Genomic DNA, 23530 nt, shown 5'->3' on the forward strand with positions numbered 1-23530 from the left:
GAAAATAGATAAACAGTGGTGATCATTATACAGTATGAATGTACTTAGTGATATCAAATTGAATACTTAAAAATTACTAAAAATGTAATTTATTTTATGTTCTATATATTTATCACAATAAATGTTGGCGAGGATGTGGAGAAAAGGGAATCCTCCTACACTGTTAGTGGAAATGTAAATTGGTGCAGGCACTATGGAAAACATAATGGAGATTTCTTGAAGAACTGAAAACGAACTACCATAAGATCCAGCAATTCCACTCCTGAGTATTTATTCAACCCACCTCCAAAACCAGAAACACTAATTTGAAAAGGTACATGACCCCAAAATTCACAGCAGCATTGTCTACACATGTCAAGATATGGAAGCAACGTACACGTCCATCAGCAGATAAATGAATAAAGAAGACTATATATTCACACACATACACACAGAGGAATATTACTCAGCCATAAAAATGAAAACTTGCCATTTTCAATGACATGGGTGGACTTTGAGGGTATTATACTCAGTGAAATACATCAGACAGAGACAGACAAATACCATGTTATCACTTATCAGATCAGATCAGTCGCTCAGTCGTGTCCGACTCTTTGCGACCCCATGAATTGTAGCACGCCAGGCCTCCCTGTCCATCACCAACTCCCAGAGTTCACCCAGACTCACGTCCATCGAGTCAGTGACGCCATCCAGCCATCCCCTCCTGCCCCCAATCCCTCCCAGCATCAGAGTCTTTTCCAATGAGTCAACTCTTCCCATGAGGTGGCCAAAGTACTGGAGTTTCAGCTTGAGCATCATTCCTTCCAAAGAAATCCCAGGGCTGATCTCCTTCAGAATGGACTGGTTGGATCTCCTTGCAGGCCAAGGGACTCTCAAGAGTCTTCTCCAACACCACAGTTCAAAAGCATCAATTCTTCAGTGCTCAGCCTTCTTCACAGTCCAACTCTCACATCCATACATGACCACAGGAAAAACCATAGCCTTGACTAGACAGACCTTTGTTGGCAAAGTAATGTCTTTGCTTTTGAATATGCTATCTAGGTTGGTCATAACTTTCCTTCCAAGGAGTAAGCATCTTTTAATTTCATGGCTGCAGTCACCATCTGCAGTGATTTTGGAGCCCAAAAAAATAAAGTCTGACACTGTTTCCACTGTTTCCCCATCTATTTCCCATGAAGTGGTGGGACCGGATGCCATGATCTTCATTTTCTGAATGTTGGGCTTTAAGCCAACTTTTTCACTCTCCACTTTCACTTTCATCAAGAGGCTTTTGAGTTCCTCTTCACTTTCTGCCATAAGGGTGGTGTCATCTGCATATCTGAGGTTATTGATATTTCTCCTGGCAATCTTGATTCCAGCTTGTGTTTCTTCCAGTCCAGCGTTTCTCATGATGTACTCTGCATATAAGTTAAATAAGCAGGGTGACAGTATACAGCCTTGACGAACTCCTTTTCCTATTTGGAACCAGGCTGTTGTTCCATGTCCAGTTCTAACTGTTGCTTCCTGACCAGCATACAAATTTCTCAAGAGGCAGATCAGGTGGTCTGGTATTCCCATCTTTTTCAGAATTTTCCACAGTTTATTGTGATCCACACAGTCAAAGGCTTTGGCATAGTCAATAAAGCAGAAATAGATGTTTTTTTGGAACTCTCTTGCTTTTTCAATGATCCAGCAGATGTTGGCAATTTGATCTCTGGTTCCTCTGCCTTTTCTAAAAAAGATCTTCACGACCCAGATAATCACAATGGTGTGATCACTGACCTAGAGCCAGACATCCTGGAATTGTGAACTCAAGTGGGCCTTAGGAAGCATCACTACAAACAAAGCTAGTGGAGGTGATGGAATTCCAGTTGAGCTATTCCAAATTCTGAAAGATGATGCTGTGAAAGTGCTGCACTCCATACGCCAGCAAACTTGGAAAACTTAGCAGTGGCCACAGGACTGGAAAAGGTCAGTTTTCATTCCAATCCCAAAGAAAGGCAATGCCAAAGAATGCTCAAACTACCGCACAATTGCACTCATCTCACATGCTAGTTATCACTTATAGGTGGAACGAAAAAATAAAACAAACTAGTGAAGATAAAAAAACAGAAACAGACTCACAGATATAGAGAACAAATCAGTGGTTACGAGTGGGGAGACCAGGGCAGGGAGAGGCGAGACAAAAGGAGGGAATTAAAAAGTACAAACTACTAGGTTTAAAATAAAGAAGCTATAAGGATATGTAGTACAACATAGGAAATAGAGCTGATATTTTATAATAACTATAAATGGAATATAACCTTCACAAATTGTGAATCCGTTTTGTACACCTGAAACATATATTATTACATATCAACTATATATCAAGTAAGGGCTTCTCTCATAGCTCAGTTGGTAAATCATCTGCCTGCAATGCAGGAGACCTGGGTTCAGTTCCTAGGTTGAGAAGATCCCCTGGAGAAGGAAATGGCAACCCACTCCAGTATTCTTGCCTGGGGAATCCCATGGACGGAGGAGCCCGGCAGGCTACAGTCCACAGGATTGCAAGGGTCAGACATGACTTAGCGACTAAACCACCACCACCACATATCAATTAAAAAAATGAAGAAAACGAATCCCAGTTTCACCTCTTGTCAGACATTTAGGCAAGTTGCTGTACCTCTATATAATCCAGTTTCCTCCAGAATGGAAGAGGAGGATAGAAATGATACTAGCTGGGTTATCTTAAATGAATGAGATGTGTGGGAAAGACTTACACTAATTCCTAACAATCAAAGTTAGCTGTTGTTTGATGATTTACGAGTGTGAATTCTATTGTCAAAATGTCTTGCATTTGGATTCTGTGTAGAAACCACCAATTTCAATTTTGTTTATAAGACAAACTAACATCTGTTTGAGCTCTCAAGTAAGACTTTACTCTTAAAAGATGCCCCTGCTGATAAAACTGTGGGGACAGGGGGCACTCTTGCTTCTTATAGGCTGGACACTAATTGGTGCTACCATTCTGAAGGGCCATCAAGCAATATGTAACAACATTTAAAACATTTATAACCTGTGGCCCTGCAATACCATTTCTGTGAAAATTAGTCACAATGTGTATGCACAAGTAACAGGTATTCACTGTAGCACTGTTTATAATAGCAGCAAATTGGAAACTATATGGATATCCATTCATAGTGAACGGATTAACTAAACCCAAACAATAAAATCTTACATAACCATGAAAAAGGATGATGCCATATTATAATATTCCTGGACAGATGTCACAATAAATTGTAAAATTTAAAACTAAATTGTAGGAAAAGCAGTTTGAGAACAGAATATGTAGTTTGACCACATTCATGCAATTTATGTTTACATGTATAGTACAATTTCTAGAAGCATATTCATCCAACTTTTATAGTAGTTATCTCCAGATGGGATTGTAGGGAGAAATTTACTTTCTATTTTAAACACTTTTGTGTTACTTGAGCTTTTTACAAGCATGTATTACTTTTCTAACCTGCAGAAACAATAAAAATATTTCCATTAAAAAAAATGAAAGAGAGACCATAAGGGATATATTTGGATCACCCATGATAGCCAGGATCTTGCTAGGCCAGGGTCCTCTGTTCATCAAACAGGTCTACTGCTTCCTGAACACAGGATTCAGCCTCTGAAAGGACTCAGATTTCACAAAATGATCACTGAGAGACACAGCAGCTTTCAATCTTTTGCATATGTACATGTGTGTGTGTGTGTGTGTGTGTGTGTGTGTGTGAGGGGGGTGGGTTGCTCAACAAAACAAAATAATGTGATGCAAGAGAGTGAAAGGAGAGATGGAACATCTTGAAATAAAAGCCACTGAAGCGAGATGCAATGGACAATGGGGATTCTGGAGTTAGAACTAGGTTCAAAACCCAGCTGCCTTACTTATTCGCTGTGTGACCTTGGTCAAATTACTTAGCCTCTCTGAGGCTAAGTAATTAGCCATCAATAAAATAGGAGCAACAACATCTTCCACCAAGAGTTGTCGAGATTCAATGAGATAAAATATATAACTTGAACCATAGTTAGTGCTCACAATCCTCTTCTTTCCCTCCTCTCAGACTTTAGCATTGCACTGAACAGACAGCAGTCTTGAAAATAGATGGTTTTTCTAAACAGCACAATGTTCCAGCGTACTGCTTGTACTGCATTCTCTTTAAGTGTCAAGTTAGGGCACTGTTGTGAAAGCTATAGACAGAATATTTTAACACTAGCATGAGGAAGGGGGATGGGGAAGTTTTATATTTTCTGACTCCTTCAGTGGGCAATTTTCATGATTCAAATGAGGTTGAAAATAACTTTCCAGGTTTTAAATATTCTGTATCATGTAAGAATGAGGAGGAATCGCTGATCAATTAGGTTTAAAAGCTACTGAAATTCTCTGGAATCATTTAAATAAGGTACTTATAAATAAATGCCCCTGAAGAGATGAGAGTAACCTTCCACGTCAGCAGTACATGAGTTAAACATGTGGTTAACGATAATATAAAAAGAGGTGGTATGTGAAATATCAGTTCATGTGAGGCGACACTCAATATTAATTTATGTGATATCAATACTGTTTTAGTCTAAATGAACCTTCCCCATATAAAACACTCCTAATTATTGTAAAACTGTTACTTTCCACTTACCATTGATCTTAAGGAAATGACTAAAACTTTTCCAGTGTGCTGACACAGCACTATTATTCTGGGTCATTATTCAGAGCAGGTGTCAATCTCTTTCACTTAATCCCAACGCAGGAGAAAAAAGGGAAGAGTAGTTTTTCATTTAATCAAGTCTCTCTTTTAAAAGATAAAAGAGGAACACATTAAGATAAGTGTAACTTTCATAGGGATGTTAACACTCTAATGATACTCTTTGGGACAAGTGAACAATTCTGATTTTCAGCTCAGTTCAAGAGAAAACATTAAATTTTATAATATGGGGGATATAGTAATTCCCTAACAGAATAGGTCTAGGCAATCAGTAACTGATACTCTTTCAAATGAAGTCATCCAAGCTTGAACCAAGTGACCAGGCTGTCCTTTGCTAACAACATTTCAGAGTTGACATGCACCCCCACCTCCAAAGCAAGAGTATGGTGTCTTTTGAGCTACACCTTTTAGGATTTTAAGAAGTGATTACAGAAAATCTAAACCACACAAGAGTTAATAATTATACAACTGGTGGTTTAAGAAGGCATTTGTATATTAATGAAGGGAAAATTGTGACGGTTTCAACCAGAACATCAGACTGTGTAAAATTGTTCTGTTGCAATTTTACAAACTCAAGGTGGATTTGTTCATCTAACTATCCTTCAAATACAAGTGGCTTATCTGAAGGCCATTAATTTGAGGACATATGGGATGGATTCCTCCATCCTAATCCATAGAACTTCAGGATTAGAGCTTACATGCAATTTTATGTAATGAACATTTGCTGAGCATATTCTAAATGACATACCTAGTTGCTAAGCACTTGACATGGATTATTTTATGAAATTCTTCACCAAATCTTATTAGGGCATAAGGGTTTCTAACATTTTTCCAGTAATTATTATGTGCCAGGCATTGTTTTATGCACTTTATCTATATTAAGTCATCGAATCCTTGCAATATCCTGGGAGATAGATGCTAACATTAGCTCTACTTTACAGATGAACGATCTGAAGTTTAGAGAGGTCAAAAAACAGTCAGGGCCACGTGCTAAGTGACAGAAGGCTGTTAGACTCTTGATCTGCTTGCCCTTACCCTGCACATGGGGAGCATGGGTCTGGGGGCACAGCAGATTGCTTCCTTCATTTATCTGTAGGTAGGGTCGGAGAAGGCAGTGGCACCCCACTCCAGTACTCTTGCCTGGAAAATCCCATGGACGGAGGAGCCTCGAAGGCTGCAGTTCATGGGGTCGCTGAGGGTCGGACACGACTGAGAGACTTGACTTTCACTTTTCACTTTCATGCATTGGAGAAGAAACTGGCAATCCACTCCAGTGTTCTTGCCTGGAGAATCCCAAGGACAGGGGAGTCTGGGGGGCTGCCGTCTACGGGGTCGCAGAGTCGGACACGACTGAAGCAACTTAGCAGCTTAGCAGGGTTGGTTACAGGGCTTCCCAGGTGGTGCTAGTGGTAAAGAACCCACCTTCCAATGCAGGAGACATAAGAGATGTGAGTTTGATCCCTGGGTCAGGAAGATCCCCTGGAGGAGGGCATAACAAACCACCCCAATATTCTTGCCTGGAGAATCCCCATGGAAAGAAGAGACTGGCGGGCTACAGTCCATAGGGTTGGAAAGAGTCAGACATGACTTAAGCGACTTAGAGCACTTGCAGGGCTGGCTACATAATTCTCAGACCCAGCTTAACTGAAAATGCAGCCCCCCTTGTTCAAAAGACTGGGGAAAAATGTCGTTAAAGATATTAAATAGATTAATTTCCTCCCTGTCATAGTCAGTCTCTCCACTTGTCATGGTGTTTTTAATCTGCTATTTAATGTTGTTCAAAGTAACAAAAAATTAAAATATTAAATTATTAACACTCATTTTACCATTTACATTTATATTGTACAATGCCAGTTTTGAATGTGAATATGTTCACTTGTATATGGAATCACTGAATTCACACAATTCCTATGTGTATATGAATTTTGTTCTTACCTGCACAGTGGAAATGCTGCATAAAATGAACTCAACTGTATTTCACTTCTTGAAGTGTACATATTCTACAAATATTCTGCCTTCTGTTTACTTATAAGGAAAGACTGAAGAGAAGTAAGGGCAGCTCTATCTTTCCTTTTCCATTTGTGTCATCATTTTCAGTGTAAGAGATTAGTTGCCCAACACAGAGACTAAGAGAAGACAGTCTTGCTAAGTTTTTTGGGGTGTCTTAGAGAGTCTTTGGGCTTCCCAGGTGGTACAAGTGATAAAGAACCTACCTGCCAGTGCAGAGATGTAAGAAAGAAGGGTTCGATCCCTGGGTCGGGAAGATTCCCTGGAGGAGGGCATGGCAACCCACACCAGTATTCTTGCCTGGAGAATCCCATGGACAGAGAAGCCTGGAGGGCTATAGTCCATAGGGTCACATAGAGTCGGACACAATGAAGTGAGTTAGCACAGCACAAAGCACCTTTGGCTTTTCTCTGAGTTCCAAGCAAGTTCCAGTTTGAAAGGAAAGCATGCCCTCTCAGGGTCGACAGTGTCTACTTCACCCCCATTCCACCTACAGCAAAGGAAAAAGGCTTACCTCCTGGTTACTTAGTGTCTCACTGACTCCCACAGGTCCACCAGAATTTTGTGCATAAGCTGCTCCATGCAAATGAAGTGGGAGGGGACAGTGGACACATGAGAGCCTGAGAGTCTGTGTTCTGGCGCATGCTCTGTGGTCCAAGGGTCTTCCCAGAGGCGCTTGTACTAGCTCTAAAGTGGTCTGGGTCCCTCATTTCTGTTGGCCTTGACCCAGCTGCATGATCTTTGGCAAGCTGCTCACTGCTCCAAGATTTGATCTCTCCATTGCAAATGAGAACGGGTTCAACAACCTTGTAGGATTATTGTGAGGAGTAACTGAAAGAACGCACATAAAGCTCTGAGCATAAGCCTTGGCAAAGAGTAAATGCTTAGTAAGTGTTAGCCAGCGGTTCTGTGGTTGTTTCTGTCTTTGGATGAATTTTCCAGTTCCGTTTATTTGAACATCTTTATCCCTTCAAATAAGATAGTGAAGATTCATCTTAAAAGAAATGGAAACTTCCCAGTGGTCTCATAGCAAGGTGTTTAACCACAAAGCCAGCCACAATTTTCCTATTACCACTGTTAACACTGTTAAGAAAAGCCTTGAATGCAAAAGAAATGGTAAAACTCCCTCTGAGTGGTGTATGTGGAAGGGACAAGAGGAATGCTTCTCTAGGATTATGGGAAGCAGCCAGAGGATTGATTTCAAGCAAGAGACTGTTCTGTTTTTTTTTAATTTTTAAATTTTTTTAGTCTGCAGGCTGCAGACTCTTCCTGTTCCATCCCTGGCATCCTCCCAGGTAACTGCCCATCTATGAATTCACTAGACAAGAATCACTTGAAGTAGGGTCTCCAGACACTTGCATCAAAATCACAAATGCAGAATCCTGGGCCCAATGCCAGATCCTTGAACAGAAATCCCCCGGGGATGCCTGACCCAAGAAACTGTCTTTAACAAGTTACCTAAGTGCTGCTTATGCCATTAAGTTTTGAGAACTTCTGTGGGAGTCCAGGAGAGAGCTGAAAAGGAGACACTTGTTTTTTCCTCCCCAGTACTGGGCAGACTTATCAGCCTTTGTTGAATGTTAGAGAAATGACTGAATCCAAAAAATCCAAAGCATGTGCAAAAGGGCTTCTTACCCTCTGAGGACCCTTGGAAGGTTCTACTCTGGCCTCATATTCAGTGCATAAGTACTGGTAAGGCTGTAAGTTTGTTAAAATATTAAAATTCTTCCCTCAGTTCCATTCAGTTCAGTCACTCAGTCATGTCCGACTCTTTGCGACCCCAAGAACTGCAGCATGCCAGGCCCCCCTGTCCATCACCAACTCCAGGAGTCCACTCAAACCCATGTGCATTGAGTTGGTGATGCCATCCAACCATCTTATCATCTGTCATCCCCTTCTCCTCCTGCCCTCAATCTTTTCCAGCATCAGGGTCTTTTCCAATGAGTCAGCTCTTCTCATCAGGTGGACAAAGTATTGGGAGTTTCAGCTTCAACACCAGTCCTTCCAATGAACACCCAGGACTGATCTCCTTTAGGAAGGACTGGTTGGATCTCCTTGCAGTTCAAGGGACTCTCAAGAGTCTTCTCCAACACCACAGTTCAAAAGCATCAATTCTTCGGCGCTCAGCTTTCTTTATAGTCCAACTATCACATCCATATGAGCACAGGAAAAACCATAGCCTTGACTAGACGGACCTTTCTTGGCAAACTAATGTCTCTGCTTTTGAATATGCTATCTAGGTTGGTCATAACTTTCCTTCCAAGGGGTAAGCATCTTTTAATTTCATGGCTGTAATCACCATCTGCAGTGATTTTGGAGCCCAGAAAAATAAAGTCTGACACTGTTTCCACTGTTTCCCCATCTATTTCCCATGAAGTGGTGGGACCAGATGCCATGATCTTAGTTTTCTGAATGTTGGGCTTTAAGCCAACTTTTTCACTCTCCTCTTTCACTTTCATCAAGAGGCTCTTCAGTTCTTCTTCACTTTCTGCCATAAGGGTGGTGTCATCTGCATATCTGAGGTTATTGATATTTCTCCTGGCAATCTTGATTCCAGCTTGTGCTTCCTCCAGCCCAGCATTTCTCAAGATGTACTCTGCATAGAAGTTAAATAAGCAGGGTGACAATATACAGCCTTGATGTACTCCTTTTCCTATTTGGAACCAGTCTGTTGTTCCATGTCCAGTTCTAACTGTTGCTTCCTGAGCTGCATATAGATTTCTCAAGAGGCAGGTCAGGTGGTCTGGTATTCCCATCTCTTTCAGAATTTTCCACAGTTTATTGTGATCCACACAGTCAAAAGCTTTGGCATAGCCAATAAAGCAGAGGTAGATGTTTTTCTGGAACTCTCTTGCTTTTTCGATGATTCAGCGGATGTTGGCAATTTGATCTCTGGTTCCTCTGCCTTTTCTAAAAGCAGCTTGAACATCTGGAAGTTCACGGTTCATGTATTGCTGAAGCCTGGCTTGGAGAATTTTGAGCATCACTTTCCTAGCGTGTAAGAGGAGTGCAATTGTGCAGTAGTTTGGGCATTCTTAGGCATTACCTTTCTTTGGGATTGGAATGAAAACTGACCTTTTCCAGTCCTGTGGCCACTGCTGAGTTTTCCAAATTTGCTGGCATATTGAATGCAGCATTTTCACAGCATCATCTGTTAGGATTTGAAATAGCTCAACTGGAATTCCATCACCTCCACTAGCTTTGATTGTAGTGATGCTTCCTAAGGCCCACTTGACTTCACATTCCAGGATGTCTGGCTCATGATGGTGTGTAATCACACCATCATGATTATCTGGGTCATGAAGATCTTTTTTGTACAGTTCTTCTGTGTATTCTTGCCACCTCTTCTTAATATCTTCTGCTTCTGTTAGGTCCCTACCATTTCTGTCCTTTATTGAGCCCATCTTTGCATGAAATGTTCCCTTGGTACCTCTAATTTTCTTGAAGAGATCTCTAGTCTTTCCCATTCTAATGTTTTCCTCTATTTCTTTGCACTGATCATTGAGGAAGGCTAGTAAATACTCACTTCTCTGACCTCTGTGCTACCCCTACTGACCCAGCTGCCCAGGCCTCATTCTTGAACTGCCCTATGATCCAGCAACTAAGGGGTTAATCTCTGGTCTAACAGGCATCTCATCTATTCTCATTGGTCAGTGTAGGTGCCGAGCCAGCTTTTCATAGGTTCAATGAATGTGGGGATGTGGTGCCTTATGGGCAAAACTGTGCCCTGCCTGTGCCCCTACCCTTGGAGGTTGTGGGGGAGAACCCTGGGTGGGTAGTACCTCAGCTAATTTACCTTGACTCTAGTGTAAGTCAAGGTAAGGTCTAGTGTAAGGGTCCTTGTCTCCACACATCTCCCAGGCCATGATGGGTGGAGTCCTAGTGGGTGAAGTGGCATTCTTGGAGGTGGTGTTGGCACCCCAGCAGGCGATTGCCACAGGTTATGGCTGTTACCAGTGGAGGCACCCCTAGAGATGCTCTTGCATGGCTGCTTCTGGGAACTGCAGCCTACATGGGACTTTGGCTCTGAGAGATCCTGAAAGAGACAGGGTGAGCACAAGGCATGTAGAAATTTGAGTCCATAAACACAGGGGCTCTGTTGGCAGCTTTGACACAGGAGAGCCTGCTTGGTATAGACGGTGGATGCAGGGGCTAGTGTGGGGCTGGGAAAAGTGTGGGGAAACAGGGTGTCCTTTCGTTTGTTTGGTCAAGTTTGCCAAAATCACTAAATGTCTTCCTGTCATGGCATTAGTGGCATTATTTTCACTGATAAAAATGAGGGCAAATATTTATGTAGTATTTGTCCTATGCCAAACACAGTTCTCAACTCATTTGAGTTATTATAATTATCATCACCAGTCCCATTATATAGATGAGGAAACTAAGACCCAAAGATTAAAGTTCAAGTAGCAGAGCCACAGTCTCAACTCTGCCAGCCTGACACTAAGAGTCCACACTTATAAACACTACCTCTCTTCTTCAGTTTACACTAAAAATAATTGTGTGTGTGTGTGTGTATGACTTACTTGGTCACAGAGATCTATAATATATAGAAAACTGTAATACAATGGCTTAGAAACATTGTGAATGAAATTGCTATCAGTTCAACAGAAGCAGAGATATGAGTCAGCACCATGAACAATATTGCTGATGTGGAGAAATTATCTGCCCATTGAAATTCCAATTAACCTAATGATTATTAAATTATTGGATACAGCATTGGAAAAGTTCCACGTGTATTCCTGTGTCAACCATGGCTTGGAGGGGGGAGGCATTGTTTACCTGGTAACAGCATATCAAACAAGAGATCAGCAACAATTTTTAAAGACTGACAACTGATTTGAATAGTATTAGAAACGGATGAAATACTGCTTAAAACTTACATATATGCTTCTGGTTAGGGAATACTGGGAAGTAAATGTTTTAAATTTAGATGATGATTAATTACTTACAGGTTTTTAAATATTTTGGTTATCACCTCAGCTTTGCTTATTCAATTCTCCATTATGTACCTTTGAGCCACACCTATTAGCTGGGAAAAAAGATGAGCTCTCAGACTTAGTACTGCTTTGTCAAGCTGCATCCCTTTCCTGCCTCAGGTTTGCTCCTGATTTGGCTCACACTTTTTCTTTTGAGAGAGGAGGTAGATTTCTGCTTTACTGGTAAAGGATGTCCTCATAATTGAGTGGGAATGTGGGCAAGGTAGCTGTTGCTTCCTTCTGTCAACCCAAGTAATTGAGCTGTCATATTTAAAGTTTTATTGGTTAAGATTCAAGTTAGGACTGGAGCCCTTCTTTTGCAATTCCTTTAGGGCCACATGTGGAAGACAGCAAATAGGAAACTCAGTGATGAATTCTGAATAAGACTGTGAGAAATCCAAAGTCAGCAGTCCCTGTGGTCTCAAGAAACACTAAAGGAAAGAGTTAAACACTTAAAACCAGAAAGGAAACACAAAGCACTTCCATTTAGTGTATAAAAACCAGTTCAGAAGTATGTGACAATCCAGGCAAAGCATTACAATTTCTAGCCAGTCCAGTCACGATTCTCTGGCAAACTGCACAGTCATGGTTGTGATGCATTGGGATGAGAGGTGCTATATAAATGTCAAATGTTACATAAATGTCAGGAATGATTATTGTTTGTTGTGCGTGTGTTAGTTACTCAGTCGTGTCCGACTCTGTGACCCCACGGACTATAGCTCTCCAGATTCTTTCATTCATGGGATTTTCCAGGCAAGAAGACTGGAGTGGGTTGCCATTTCCTTCTCCCGGAGATCTTGCCAACCCAGGGATCGAACCTGGGTCTCGCACATTGCAGGCAGACTCTTTATCTCTGAGCCACCAGGGAAGCTCAATTGTTTGTTAACAGGGGCTAAACTGTTCCTAAGCAAAGCTCCAATCTTTAGCAAAGGTTCTAACCCACAATAACCCATGAGAAGGGAAAACAACCTTGGTTCTAGAAAAGAGCCCAGTTGGGATCTGAGGTTTGAAAACAGGGGTTGGGATGGTGCCAGTGCCACCACTTACTCAAGCAGCTTCAGGCAAGCTACCTAACCTTCTGGAGTTTGCCTTAGCTCAATGGCAACCCACTCCAGTACTCTTGCCTGGAGAATCCCAGGGATGGGGGAGCCTGGTTGGCTTCCATCTATGGGATGGCACAGAGTCGGACACGACTGAAGCGACTTAGCAGCAGCACCTGTAAAATAGGGATAATGACAACGCTCACCCTCCTTGTGCTGCTTGTTGTGAGAATCAAGGGAGTTCCACGTAGGTGTGAAGGCTTTGTACAATGTGAGCTGCTGCACGGATGACAGTGGTGGTCTGGGATGGCTAGGATCCGCTGGAAATTACTCTATGCCTTCTCTTTGAGTCTGGCTCACTGAGAGAACATCTGAATGGAAGTCAAGCTGAGGGATAGTGATGGTGAGGGTGTCTTGGCTGATGCTGAAAGCTCCAGGCTCCTTCTTTCACGGAGCTGTGGGGAAGACACTGCAGACCAGGGGCTCTTTCCCTACCTTTGGCTCCTGCTGTACCACTTGTCAGCCGGGGAGCTTGGGCAAGTTACAGACGAGGCTCTGGAAGTGATCGCCAACGGCCCTTCCGGCTCTGACGCTGAGTCTAAATCAGGCTCATCACTTGGCTCCAGCCGTGATACACCTTTCCCTTCCAGGAGCAACTCTTTTTCCAGCTCTCAGACTCGAGAAGCAGGGGTCTTGGAAAGGGTGGGGGCAGTGTATTCCACATGAGTGTGCACAATAAAGAAGTTATTCCCTTGGAAGTGAGCTGGAGAGGGGCGGGGGCGGGAGGTGAAAAGGGGTGTCCACTGAGTGCTCTGAAAAGCCAGGATGCAGGGAACACTGTAATGAGGTCACGACTGTCGCAGCAAAACGGAGCTGGACATCTGCTGGTGGGGGAAGGGGGAGCCTCCCGCATTTCTGTTCGGAGAAAGTCTCTTCCCTGCACTCTTCGGCACCCCTCCCCACCTCGCCCCATCCCCACACCTTTTAAATGCTACCAGGCCCTACTCACGGGAGAGCCCGTGTCCTTGCCTCCTCCGTGGTCCTTTCTGAAACCTTGAGGATTGTTTCCAAGCTGACTCACACTACTAATGTCAGGGAGCCGTGTCACACGGCGCTGGGCTCTGCAAGCTGTTGCTTGCGCGGTCGCCGCTGCCGCCGCCGCTTCCCCGCGGGTGCACCAGGGTCCGCTCGTGGGGCGGGGGCGGGGCGGGGCCGGGGCGGAGCCCGCCCCCTCGGCGCGACGGCCCCGCCCCTCCCTTCCTCCCTCCCTCCCCCACGGACCGCAATGATTTAGAAGTTCAGGAATCCCACGTGACGTCACCGGGGGGGTGATGTAATGCACTCTAAATAGAATGTATTGTAATCTTTGCTCAGTCCAACGTGGTCCCTTCACCCGGGCTCCGCTCTTGCCTTCTCCACACTTGTTTGGTAAGTTCCTAAAAATACGGCTAGGCCACTTCTGGGGCTTTTGCATTTAGTCACTTTTGTTGCACTTGCCGCGGGAACCGTCTCGAGAGCGTACTTGTTTGCAGGGGTGGTTCTCGGCAGCAGCCGCGAGGTTACTTGGTCCAGTGGGCAGGTCGCAGGGCAAGGAGTAGGGAAGATGCGATGCATTTTCTTTTTGGAGGATGATCTGTGTTTGTAAACACTTTGACGGACCAGAGGGAAGTCAGGCCCCAAATACTGGTGGACTGTGGAATCAGCCGTGTCCTGAGGCTACCCCAGAGACCCCACGCCGTGTCCGTCCCGGAGCGCGTCTTGGTGGCCGCCGCGCCGTGCGACTGGAGGGATGCTAACGTGGAGCGAGCGCCGTGTCCGCCCCGGCGTGCGTGCGTGTGTAGGAGCGCGCGTGTGTTTCCCTGACACGGGGAACAGTTATGAATCGGGGGTGTGTGTTTGCCTCCAGAGACCTGGCAAGGTGCGGAACCCTTCAGAAGTGCGGTCAAGCGGCGGCAGAGGCGGCAGCAGCGGAGACGGCGAGACAGGAACCTCCCCCCCGCGTCCCCAACTTCCCGGTGATGCGGCGGAATCCCCGGAGAAAGTTTGCAAACTTCCAGCGGGCGCGGCGAGGACGCCGGGTCACCTAGGGGGCGGACCGGCGGGCGCACTGGGGGCTAGCTTCCTCCCGGGCCCCAAGCCTGCTGCTGCCACCTCTTGCAGGGCTGCCCACCGCAGGTGGTGGGCGCGCGCGCCGGGGAATGAGGGGGCATCGCTCTCGGGGGGCACTTGCCTTTCACTGCAGGCGTGGAATGCTCGACAGTGGCGAGGCTCTCCTTGTCTTCACTCCTACAGCCACCTCCTGCCTCTGTCCGGTTCTCACTGGCATCATTACCTCTTCCCCGCCGCTGCCCCAAATGACAGCTCCCGCCTTCGACGCGGCTGTAGTTCTCAGAACACCGCGGCGGAGCCTTCCTCGCCACCAGATTCTACACGGAATAGCTCAAAACTTTTCACGACGTTCTTAGAGGGGCAAGACTCGCGAAGGAACCAAGGAGATGTTTTTCCTGGCGGCTGCATCCCTCTTTTCCTTTGCCATAGATTTATTTCGGGGGTGGGGGGTGAGTATCTGGTAGATAAAGATCTTGTCCACCCCAACTTTCCCTGAACAAGTGCCGCCCCCACTTGAGACTTGTTCAAGGCCGGGAACTGAAGTGGGCTACTTGTATATTTCGTTGTCAGAGTCTACAGAGGGTTTGGTTTTTATTTTTCCCTCCTTCTCTGACATGTGTCAAGGAATAAAGGCTGGATACAGGTCCATTACGTCATTCTGCAGACCAATAAGTGTTTGATTAACAGCTTCAGATACTCAAGGGTTGGGGGCCTTAGAAGTGCTGACAAGGCAAGGCTTTCCATCCCCAACCCCCAACATACTTGTACAATCGCTGATTCCCTGAGCATCGTTATTGCCCTCTCCTCCCGGATCCCTCCTTCTCCACCCGCTCAACCGCCCACACCGTTATCACTCTGGCCCCGCCTCCGCCTTTGACTGCTTTCCCTGGGGCGATCACAGTCCCTGGAGTGTGGGTAAGAGCTTCTGGTGGCCCAGGGAGCGCAGTACCTGATCGACGCACACACAATCTGCTCTTTTCTATTATTTAAGAAAGGCACCAGTGAACCCTCTTCTCCAGGGCAAACTGCTGAACTCTGATAGAAAAGGCGTCTCAGGAAATGTTTAGAGACACTCTGATAGTACTGTGTCCCTGTGGTGACTTAGGAAAACAACACACTCATTGCAAGCAAAGTTCTTAACTTTACAGAGCGCATTCCTCAGACAGACCGGTTATCCGAAGAGGGATGGCTGAGAATGCCGACTAAATCAAATTTAGCTGGAAGGCTCGAGATTAAACGTTTTATTTCCAAAGTGAGGGAATGTAAGTCGTTGAACTCAAAATATCTTACAATAAAGTGGTGCATGTGTTACTTTTTTTCTCTTAACATTAACTTTCTGTATTTCAATAGAAAGTTAAATACATAAGTCATTGAATTGAGTCAGAATCCCCGTAACTGGCAGTTGAATAAAAATACTGTATATGACATGTTTAAGGGATAAAAGTAAAAAGAACTCCGGGTGGGGGTGGGGCTGGGGCTGCAGTGTGTAGCAGAAATTAAATAAAAGATTTCTTAACAGGCTTTTGAACAGAGCGGGTGCAGAAGAGCTGAGTGCTCTCTGATTTGAAGCTGGTGAAAGCTAAATAAAGGAAAATTTATATTCTGAGTATGTGGGAATTTCTTGAAGAACACATGTTTTGTTATAATCAGATCTACTTTCTTCAGGGTGAAAGCCATGCTGTAGAGTAGGCATTTGTGAAACTCATGTGTGGAGTCTAATTGACGTCATTCCCCAAGTTTGCGGCAGTATTTATTATTTATTCACATCTAGAGATGAAATAGTATGACCCCCCACACAATACATGTGCATCTGAAATGTTAAAACTTCTTGTTTGTGATGCATACATAGACCTGAAGGGGAAAATGGCCCGGGTCACCAGCACTGGAGAGTGTGATTAATGATCAGTGATTTAGTGATCAGTGATTAGTGGTTTTATTCAAACTGTTACCTCTGACCAGAAGCACACATCAGAGGATTAACAGGCTCTTTAGATAAATGCTCATTAGTGGAAGGGGAAAAGCACAGATAATAGGCATGCACCCAGGGACAACTTTCGAAGAAAATCATTCCCCGTCTTCAGAATAATAAGCTCTATTAACAGAAAGCCCTTTTAATTTAAAACTTGCTTTTATCTTGTAAATCAAAGTTAGATGTAAAAGTTTGTAGTGCCATTATAACCTAAATTTTCCCATATCCACTAGATGTGGATTATCTCAGTAGCGATATTTTTTTTTATTTAAATAAACAATTGGACCTTTAGAGCAGCTGAACCCTGACAAGTCCTTAAGTCCCAGAGTTTGAAGGTGTCCCCCCTTTTAGAATGGAGAGTGCAGCTTGCTAACTAGATGGCGCAGTGTTATTTGGTGTTCTGAGCTGTGTCGTGCAGGAGTCTAAAGGAGCAAGTAGCTGCTTGTGAGGTGTTCTTCAACACTTCCAACAAAGTTGATTCTGTGTAGGGTTGGAGGCTAGACAGTTCTACAAGTTTTTAGTCACATTTTCCATGTCGGTTAAATCTGGGGAGTTCAAGGCTACTGGAAAAATTAGTCTCATTACTAAAAGAAACTAAGAACCAGAAAGAAGAGGAGGTACGGGAGTCCAGGAGGTACCTGTGGATTGCAGAAGTGATTGTAAAATACCAGACCTGTTCTTGTTTTTTCTTTTTTTTCTTTTACTAAGAGCTGGTTTCTCAGTGTCGTGGTCTGAATTACTGAGGCAGATACGTAAAGCTTTATTTTCTTCCTAATCTTGCTGGTGAAAAAGAATTTACTAGAAAGAAAGGAAGGAAAACCTTGATTTGGTGGCTGCAGAAAGCAACACGTTGTTGATTTTATTCTACAGATAATGGTAAGATGATGTTTATTATGCTTATTAAGGAGAAAGGGAACTTTGTAGTTGGTTCCAGGAGAACAATCTCGTATTTTCATAGATGAGATTCGTAAGTGGAATTCTTATTTTACACTGACTTTTAAGGTTGCTGTTGCAGTTTCCTGAGACTTGATAACATTTGATTGGAAGCTTTTGTGTGTGTGTGTGTGTGAATAAGACCATTATTTCCTGGGTAAAATAATGTTCGTGAGCATGGGAACTGCAGTAGGGGAGCTACGAAACATGTGAAATGATATGCCAGGTAAGAATGCTCTTTTCCCCCAAGATTTCATGAATCACTTCAGTAGCTACTTAAGTTTTAATTAAAAAAGAAACCTAAAAGTTAAAAATAAAACAAAAAACCATCCTGGATGAGTATTCCCTGAAGAAGGATGCTGTTGATGGAATATCAGCTACTACTTTAGTTATAAAACTTAAAAAGAAAGCAATTAAAGAACTTTCTTTATTGTGCTTCCCTGTAAGTTTTCTCATTTTCTGTTGCTTGTAGCATGTTACATACATGTTATATTTAAATCCTGTCTGATTCATAGCGATTTTTATTTTTCAACTTTACTCAAACTATGTTTACTCAGTTGATCGTATCTTGAAGCCAACTGGTTTTGAATATAAATGGCTGATACCCCCATATTGCCTGTCAATGAAAAGTCAGTTGTGACCTTATATAGTTTATATATGAGCAGATAATTAGGACATTCCCACAAAAAAATAGAAACAGTGCTTTTATTTTTATATCTTTCTGGTGTTGCAGCTTTTATTTGAACAAGAGGTTCAGTGAATGGTAGCTTGTTAGAGAGATTTTTCTTGTATAGCTTTTCAGTTACAGTAAGTTGAAGATTTTGGTTACAGTTATTTGTCAGTTTCCCTCACCTATGGATTCAAAACCAATCAATTGTGGACTTTTCATGGCTGTTCATACTAACGTCAGGTTCCTGGTCTCCTGATTTCTTATTATAATTTGCTTTTTTGGCAATGATGCATCACCGTCCTATAGTATTTCCTTTAGCTTTCCTTTATTTTTTATTAAGCTGAAAATTATTTTGTGGGGATGTGATGTTTGCTGGATCACCGAGATGTGAACTTTGTGTCTGTAGTTGGTTTTCTTCTGGTTATGCTATTAGAATAAATTGGGGATTTGAGTAGACTTATTATTTTTGTCATCTTTTTTCCCCCTTCTTCTTCTTTACTTCAAAGCAGTGCTGTTAGCCACGAAATTAATGTGATCATGGCTGGTGTTTCCCATCTATATGCTTCTTTTGCTTCTTACAAATTGGATTTCCACAGCAATTTAAGATCTTTTTTTAGAGGCAGCTTTCTTGGATGAAGATGGAACAATGATCTCAGTCAATTCATTATCTTGTCCAGTTTGACTACCAGCTGTATTATGGGAATCAACCCATGCTTTTATAAATTAGTGTTTAAAAATTTAAATCTAGGACTATTTCTCTGAATCCTATTTAAGAAAATTATACAGTTGAGATAAGGTAATAAACTTGGAGAGGGGGGCAATGGCCCCACATATTTAAATGTGAGAAAGAAGCACTTTCAGATATGCTAAGCAGACTTAAAGAACCTTTTTGTATTGCTATTTGTAAACTATATAAGCTATCTACTTTATGGCATCACTTTAAATAGAAACTCTGGCACTTTAAAAATGACATCATGTTTAATGTTTTCAATAAAGGGTTCTTACATTTTGTAATTAGGAAAAAAATGGACAATTAGTGCTTTTTGAGGATCCATTAGTATTCCATTGTTGGGAATCACAAATCATGGATTTAATGTAAGAAAAGAGAAGAGAGAGAAGGCTTTTACAAGTTTCCAGGTAATACTGATGATACTATTACAAAACAAAAGTAAAAATTTTGAAACTCTTATTGACACTCTGGGACCTTCAAAATAAAACTTTAAAAGTTTAGGATAAATTCCTAAATGTGTAATATGTTACAGTGACATTTCCATATTTCTTACCTCCAAGCTCACTTTGTTGCCTATTTAGGTTTTCTGAGAAATAGATCAGAATCAACTTTAACATTTAAAAAATACATATTTTAGCTGCTTCCTTCTACTTCCTCAAGGTTCACATTTGTAATCTCTACCCTAAAATTAACAAGGATTGAAAACTGCCATGTTGGCATTTGGCTTCCCACTCCAGTATTCTTGCCTGGAGAATCCCCATGGACAGAGGAGCCTGGCAGGCTACAGTCCATGGGGTCGCAAAGAATCAGATACAACTGAGCAACTAAGCACACACACCTAATTGTAGTGAGAAGTTGCTTTTGGCCTAGGGGTTCATTCAGATGTGAGAAAGGCTTTTGTGATAGCATTTGGCAGAGCTGGAATTGGTGGGGCAGGGGGCGTCTTCTCGTTGATGGGCCAGCTTTGTCCCTTTGCAGAGGACAGCCTCCGGCCTGGTGGTTCTTCTGGCTCATCTAAGACCTAGAGTTGGAGAATGCTGAACCCAGCCTAGAAGCAGGGTCCTTACTTCCAGGTCAGGGGGTCTTTCCATGTGTCAGGCTGCCATAAATGCCCTTGTCCTGAAGGAAGCATAACCCATGGCTTTGAATGCTTTGCTCTTTTCAAGCCTTTTGATCACTAACCTTTCAAATTTTTATCAGATCTTTTGAATGAATACCTTGACTGTATAAACTGTAGTTTTTATTCTGGTTATTCTTATATATCTGCAATTTTAATTTTTCTGATATTGGTTTCCTTATTTGAAGGCCACTCATCTTCACCATTGTAATTAGACATGCCCTATAAAACTACATCATCCAGACATAATTTGAGACTAAAAACCAGGCACAACTAAAAACGGTCTATAGGATCATCTCAGTAAAGGCAGTAACTTTCTTTACTTTCTTGTCCTTTTCCTTTCATAAATTTCCTGTCCTTTCTTTTTCATCTCTGAGGAAGGAATCCAAAAACATTTCTTAAAGTTAAAATACCTTTGTCTTTCTTTTTGTTGAATAGAGTAACAAGTGCTGTTTTCACTCTGGCAGATACATTTTTGCCTAAGATCTGTCTGTAATATATTATCTTTACAGGCTGGTGTATTTGAGATTGTTTATAGGTGAATATTACTACACAAGGAGTGAGTTGGACCTGGAAGTATGGTCTTCGAGGTTTGACTGGCAAAATTTGACTGATCACAGCAAATTGAAATCATGCATGCAACATAGGGGGCTCCAGAGCACCAAACATTTGATTTAAGATGATGTTTTGGTTTTGCTGTATTTAGGATGGAGCACAAGAATATCTCAACAGAAATCTTGAATGCATCTACTGTATGTGTTGTTTGGCTTGACCCATAGTTTTCCTTTCCAGCTCTTTGCATGAACACTTTATATCAGAATTCAGGTCTCTTTTATTCTTTGATTACACTGAGGAACCCCTGTGTTGCACGATTTCTCAAATATAACACATTTCAGCCAGTTTTATGCAATTCTCTCTCTGCTGGTTTCCCAAGGGGGGAAAAACCACATGGAACAAAAAACATCTCTGTTTTTGTTTGAATTAGCTGATTATTAGAAGAAATACATTTTATCTCCATTTGCCAGATCTGGTGGGACCACTTTACATTATCAAAACAAGATTTTCTTCTTTAAGTCAACTGTGATGCTATTTAACTTCGGAATGACGAAATATTAATCCATGCAGCAGAGACAGAAGGCTTTGAGGATAAAGTCCACTTCTAGAAAGGTACCTAGGTGTGATGAGGTGTGCCATTTGGAAGAGCCTGTTTGCCTCACTGAGTGACAACAGAGTCCAGAAAAACATTGCCTTTGGGAGGAAAGAAAATATTACAGGCTCAGGCTTCTAAATTCTGAGCCGAGACTGGGATGCTGTGCTGAGGATGAACTTTGGAGTGCTGAGGGTTTCCAGGGTTATTTATTAAACTGCAACCAGAGTAAAACATTCACGGGATAGAACTTGACCATCTACATCTTAAAAGCCTTAATAGTCTTCATTTATTTTCTGCATTTCCCTTATGCTAATGTTTTTCTAGATTTATTTTTAACATTCATTCTTGTGACTGGGCTTTCATGAGTAACCCTACAATGACAAATCACAAGTGTGTGCACAGCAGAGAGGGGATGTTTTTTCATAAGGGAAATAGATTTCCATATAAAATCTTAGAGGAAGCAACCAGCAAGATAAAAGAAAGAAAGGTTTGAAATCCCAATGGTGGCTTCCTGGGCTCTGCCATTTCTAGCTCTGCAACAGTGAGCTTTAAGGCAACGGGACAAGCCTGAGGCCGGAAGAGAGTTTGAGACTCCAAAGTGCTGCCTTGAACTCATTATGCTCTCTGCCTCAGTTTCTTCTTTTGTAATTAGAGTGTTGGTCTTGACCAGCACAGTCCAATGGCAGGAACCACAAACGCAAGCTACATATATAATTTTAAGTGTTCCTACAGCCACATTAAAAATATTTTTAAGAAGGTGATGTTAATTTTAATAATTTTATTTAACTCAGTATATCTGAAATATCAGTATACAATCAATTTTAAAATGTTGATGAGATACTTTGTGATTTGGGGAGGTAGTAGATCTTTGAAATCCTGTATGTGTTTATAATTATGCTACATTTCAATTCAGATTAGTCAGATTTCAAGTGCTCACAAGTCACATTTCATGTACCAGTGGCTATGATATTGGGCAATGTAAATCTATAAGCTATATCAATGGTTCTAATCCTGGCAGCCCTATAAAACCACCTGTGGAGTTTATTTTTTAAAAAATACTAATACTTACCCTGTCCCCTCCATTCTGATTTAATTTGTTTGTGGTGGGGACTTGGGCTTCTAAATTTTTTAAAAACTCCAGAAATGTTTGTAAAGTTTAGCCAGGGTTGAGAACTGCAATTCTAACTGATCGCTGAGGAATCTTCTACTCTAATATTCCATGATTCTATTTAAGGAAAGAGATTGCAGTGGAACATTCAGAGTTCAAAGGGCAGCAAGTGGTTTTTATTGGTGTGCTGCTGCACGCTGCAAAACATGTTTAAGAAGATGTCATTAATACAAATTAAAACGTGAAGGTTTTAGAAGATAATTCTTTGAACCACGGATGAGCTCCTTTTTGTGTAAGTTTCAATGTGGATTGTTTTAAGTGGTTTGCTTCCAGAGAAATCTTAAGGTAGGATTTGGTTTGCACGCGGACTCTCAGAAAGCTTCCATTTTGGAAAAGGTCAAGATCACCACATTTCAGGTATTTTGCTAGCTTGCTTCTTTGCCCCAGATGCTCCCTGCCTTTAGCTGGTTTTGAAGAGATGCTCTGACTGTATGAGACATCTGGATACCCTTGTGTTTCTGCCCTCTAAACTTTTAACAAGCTTCGTGTCAGACCAAACTTGCTCTCTGCTCATGTCAAAGTGTTAGTTACAAATCCCTAGAATTAAAGTGTTCATTCTATTTGTCATCCTTTAAGTATTAGAAAAATCAGTATTTCTTAGTACACATCAGGATGTTTTCCTTTAATGATTTTTTGAACAATATACCAGCTTGTACTTTCAGTAAATGATGTGAAAAATCCCCCAAAACAAAAAATAATAATTTCCAAACTCCTCTTCTTTTGAAGTTAACACACTGCATTGTTTGTGGAGGGGACGAGAGACCTCAGGGACGGTCCCTTGTGACTTCATGTTGCCTAGAGCCCCTGCATTCCCGCATTCGTGAGTCATTTCACCCTGAACCTCTCTCCTTATCCCCTGCATAGCAACTTGGTTCCAAGTACATGTTCCTCTGGCTGTGTTCTTTCAAAACGTGACTTAAACCGCTTTTAGGTTCAAAACTATACCTTTCGC

General features: G+C 42.2%; 1 protein-coding gene across 3 annotated transcripts in view; it reads left to right on the plus strand.

The window, feature by feature from the left end:
- Positions 1-14066: 14066 nt before the first annotated feature.
- The window catches only part of CREB5 (cAMP responsive element binding protein 5), a 438988-nt gene continuing 429524 nt past the window's right edge, over positions 14067-23530 (plus strand). For 2 of the 3 annotated variants that reach the window (XM_027539411.1, XM_027539412.1), the window contains exon 1: positions 14069-14160. The gene's annotated coding sequence lies outside the window, so the exon portion shown is untranslated. Of the gene's footprint in view, positions 14161-23530 lie in introns of all 3 variants that reach the window. The other variant, XM_027539413.1, reaches the window with a different exon arrangement.

This window comes from Bos indicus x Bos taurus, chromosome 4, assembly GCF_003369695.1.
Source record: "Bos indicus x Bos taurus breed Angus x Brahman F1 hybrid chromosome 4, Bos_hybrid_MaternalHap_v2.0, whole genome shotgun sequence".
NCBI lineage: Eukaryota > Metazoa > Chordata > Mammalia > Artiodactyla > Bovidae > Bos > Bos indicus x Bos taurus.